General features: G+C 48.5%; 1 pseudogene; it reads left to right on the plus strand.

Annotated features, from left to right (window-relative positions):
• The first annotated feature begins 504 nt into the window (after nt 1-504).
• On the plus strand, nt 505-4,153 carry LOC119362372 (annotated as a pseudogene).
• Nucleotides 4,154-4,782: the final 629 nt, after the last annotated feature.

Here is a 4,782-nt window from a genome sequence, read left to right on the forward strand (position 1 = left end):
GCTATGACCACCGGATTGCCCCTGAAGTGCCACGGGCCGCCTTGGGTGACCCTCTCCCAATCGCCAAGGCAGTTTAAATTGCATGACGAACAAGTTCTCCTCTAGGGTTTTGATTTTTACGGGCCTCGCCAAATCCCATGCGGTGCGCATATTACGGAAGAACCAGTAGTTGCTGAAGTCTTTATCCATGTGCACCCGTACCAGAATCATCCACTTGAGATCCTCCTCTGCTGGGGCGTCTTTTTCATCGAACACCACGTCGTCGAGGTCCTCCTCGTTCAAAGCCAATTCCTTCATCAGATCCTCAATCTTCCCCTTGCTTCCCGACATTGAACCTTCCCCTTGCTTCCCGACATTGAACCTTCGCCGTGCTAAAGAAAGGGTGGGGGTGATAATACCTACGTCTCTTACTGGGCCAGAGAGAAAAAAAACGGCCCACTAACGCAATCCAGGAGGAAAAAAGGAACGCAGCCACGGTCTGTCCACATCGAGCAGAACCTCGTCGTCCTCGCACAGCCGCCTCGCCGTCAGTTCCCCTGCCCGACCCCGACCGACACCCAGCGCCTCGTCGTTCCTCGCGACCTCGCCGGTAGCCGACCGGATCCCGGAGCCCAGCCGCCCAGAGGCTCGCGCCTCCCCTTCCCGGCTTCCCGCCCGGCCCCTACCCTGCGCGCAAGTCCTGTTGCGCCCCTGCCCCCGCCAGGCCGCCCTCCTGCAAAGCCGGTTAGTCATCTTCCGGTCAGCGCGGCAACCAGTAGCAACTGATTTCGTACCTTAAAATACCCCAATTTCAGATTTAGGGTTTTTCTTTTTTACCCCAATTTTCTGCACATGAACACGTACATAATTTTGCACAACATTTATGCCTCAATTAGCTTTATTGATAAAAAGTAGTTTTTATTACAGAATTTAATATGTAGGCTTCTTTATGCAAACTGAGATTTAATTGAGAATTTTAGTATGTTTGTATTTGTAAGACCATATTGATATTTTTCTTTGTGATATTGGTAATTTGTTAGAACTGTCACATGTCATGTTCTTATAACATTTTTTTGGGGCGGACCACCCTGTCGTCAAATGCTAGCTCCGCCACTATATGCCAGCTGCTGCTCTTTAATGCCTGTAGATTGTACTCGTAGTGTACTAGTGTAGTACTGCTTTCTGCTTCAGTTTAGGTGCTTCTTTTTGCTAGCTGAATGTCATCCTGCTCTTGAATGCTTGTGTTGCTGCTGTTGCTTGCTACTCATGTCATGCTGCTGTTGATCATGAATGATGAATGCTTGCTGTTTCCTGTTTGTACTGCTTGCTGTTAGGTTAGGTAAATATTGGGGTTCCGGCCCATCCCGCTTGTCGTGAGCTTGGTAAGCACGAAAGACCGCATCTGAAAAAACAAGAGAAAGCTCGGAAGGCTCTCTCCTCTTGCCCCAAACCCCAGCCATGGCCGACGGCGCCGATGGAGAAATCGCCGAGGAGGAGTACGAGTACGAGGAGGAGGAGGAGCTGGACGAGCGGGCGGCTGCGGCCCTCGAGCGGGAGAAGGTGCAGTCCGTGTTCCGGAGGCTCTCCTCGGACCTGGTGGGGATCCGCGTCCACGACGTCATCATCAGGGGCAACGCCAAGACGCGGGAGGAGCTCATCGAGGCGGAGGTTGCCGATCTCCTCCGCTCCGCCACCACCGTGCAGGACCTGCTGAGCGCCGCGGCCGATGCCAGCGCGCGGCTCCGCGGACTCGACGTGTTCGAGGCCGTCAACATCACGCTCGATGCCGGCCCGCCCGAGCTGCCCGGCACCGCCAACGTCGTCATTGAGGTCATCGAGCCCGCCATCCCCATCAGCGGCAACGCCGGCATCTTCTCCAAGCCCGAGGTGCGCTCTCCACTTGGTTCGATTTGTTGGTGATTGCACTGGATGATCAAGCTATGAGTTCATTTATCGGTGTTCAACATGCAACTTTCACAACTATAGATTACCTTGTTTGTTTGATCTTCAGCACATTCTACCGATGTTTTCAAGTTTCAACTAGCTCAAAAAATAATACTAATGTTTCAACGTTTCTAACAGTTACTTTTTAAGTACGGAACAAAAAGCTGCATTTACTAAGGTTCAGTTGATGTTTCATTGTGCTCTAATCAAAATATAGTTTGGATGTATGTGTTTTGTTAAAAATAAGTGAACGCATTGTCATGTGTTTTGTTAAAATAATTGTTCTGTTGAGAAGTATACTTGGTAATTACCTTTACCCTATACTGAATACAAATACTTTAGTATAAATATAACTTTATAGGTCATGATGTTACCGAACCTATATTGTTGGCATCATAAGGGCAGGAAAAAAAACACTGTTGTTTTTACTGCATGGCAATCTCCACTACTATTTCAGAGGTTATCACATCTGATGCATGAGTGTGTATTCACTACGTTTGTAGGCAAAAGCATGGTCACTGGAAGGGGCTGTTAAGTGGAAGAATTTGGCTGGCTATGCAGACATCTGGGATGCTTCAGTTGCATATGGTTGGGACCAAACAACAGAGGTTGGCATAGGAGTCTCGCTGCCAAGATTTAAATCAATACCAACACCCTTGATGGCTTGGGCTTCATTGTTGTCACAAGATTGGATGAAGTTCTCATCGTACAAGGAGCGTCTGCTTGGTCTTTCATTTGGTTTGCTTTCAACCAGGCACCACGATTTATCTTACAACCTTACATGGCGTACCTTGACTGATCCGTCACGCCTCGCGTCAACGTCCATCCGAAGGCAGTTAGGGCATAACCTTCTATCTGCATTGAAATACACATACAAGATTGATCGAAGGGATTCACATATCAGGCCAACAAAAGGATATCCATTTCTCTCATCCTCTCAAGTTGGTGGTCTTTGGGATAACAAAGGATTGAATTTTTTTCGCCAGGTCTGTTTTCAGCCTTTTCTGTCCCCCTTTTCACGATTTCTTTAGCACCAATCTATTTATTATTTCTCTGTTCCTTTTTATGGTTCCTCACAATAATGGAGAAGTATACTTGTCACATCCATTCTCATTATTATTAACTTATTACAATATGGTGCTTTTGACTTTGCTTCAGGAGTTTGATGTTCGTGCTGCCGTGCCTTTTGGATTCTGGAACGCTGCTCTCAATGTGGTGTAGGAGCTGGTGTTGTTTTACCACTGGCAAAAGGATTTATGAATTCGTCTACACCTGTGACTGATAGATTTAACCTGGGAGGTCACTCTTCTCCAGTTTGCAGCCTGGGTGGAATATCATCCTTGCTTGGTTTCAGAACAAGAGGGGTTGGCCCGACAGAAGCACGGAGGCTTGTCCCCGGCGAGTCGGAAGATGGTTCTGCTGCTGTTCCAGGGAGGGATTACTTGGGTGGCGATCTTGCTGTTTCTGCCTTTGCGGACCTTTCCTTTGATCTGCCTCTGAAGGTGTTTAGAGATGCTGGAATACATGGTCATGCATTTCTCACTGCTGGGAATCTTGTGAAACTGTCGGAGGGCCAGTACAAAAACTTGTCGCTTGATGAATTCCGTCGTTCGTTTAGGAGTAGTGCTGGCGTTGGCATTATTTTGCCGACTAAACTGTTCCGGGTCGAGGTATGTTTCGATAGTCCTCCTGAATTTCCTTTGCACCAGATTACAGATCATCATGTGGTGTGCCTGCCTGCCTCCTGACTAACAAACTTGTTTTACTGCATTTGTTTCAGGTGAACTACTGCTACATTCTGAAGCAATCTCAGCACGACAGTGGAAAGACGGGAATTCAGTTCAGCTTCTCCTCGCCCTCGTAGAGACCTGCCACCAAGTATCTATCCTACACTCCACGTGGTATCCCTTTTGCCTCGCGACCGCTTCGCTCCCCCTTCTCTTCTTTTCTTTCTCGACGAGTAGTTGCTGGACAAGCGTATTTGTGTTTTCAGCCTTGTTTTGGGCACCGAGGAGCCTGGAATATCTTACGTGCTGTTCGGCGTTTTTGCACATCTTCCGGCATTGTAGCAACGCATTGCCGGACGGGGACAGCGATTGCGTTTTTGCACATCTTCCGGCATTGTAGCAACGCATTGTCGGACGGGGACAGCGACGGGATGGAACGGCGGAGGGGACATGCTTTTCTTGCGACGCGTAAAAAAAACGATGGATGCGCACGCTGTCCGCGTCCAGATATCGGATGAAACGGATGCGAATGCGACGTCGGGATTATTATCGTCACCCGGAACAGAAAAACCGAACGCTTGAAAAGAAAAGGTGATGCTGGTAGTCACGATTATTACCATTAAAGATTAGATTTAGATTAGACTGCTAGTGGCGATTACGTACGGTTGCTAACCATGTCATCAGCAGCCAAAACGAATTCGGCACGGGAGGGGGAGGGGGAGGAGGAGGCTCGTTGCTTTTGGGGACGGGATGGTGGTGGTGGTGCGATCCCGGCGGCGTCGCTCTCCGGAGGCGGAAAGGCGCCGCGCTGTGGTCGGATTGGAGGCTGGGAGCGGCTCCAGATGTCTGGGCGCCGGATGCTTTCTTTTCTAATGACGGGTGATTAGGGTAAGTGGTTGCCGTTTTCAGGTGCTTTGGCTCCGGGATTAGAGCTACTAATCACCCCGAATAATTTCCGTTATTATGATAATGCCTCCTATGGGCAGGCAAAAATGTCGTGGGGTTTCTGAATTATAATGGAACAACTATTTTGTGTAAATAATACGAATTTTTGCCTGCCCATTATAAAGTCCATCAAAAATTATTTTTGCCTGCCCATAGGAGGCATTATAATTGAAAAGTCCACGACATT

The sequence above is a fragment of the Triticum dicoccoides genome, chromosome 2B (assembly GCF_002162155.2).
Source record: "Triticum dicoccoides isolate Atlit2015 ecotype Zavitan chromosome 2B, WEW_v2.0, whole genome shotgun sequence".
Taxonomy (NCBI): domain Eukaryota; kingdom Viridiplantae; phylum Streptophyta; class Magnoliopsida; order Poales; family Poaceae; genus Triticum; species Triticum dicoccoides.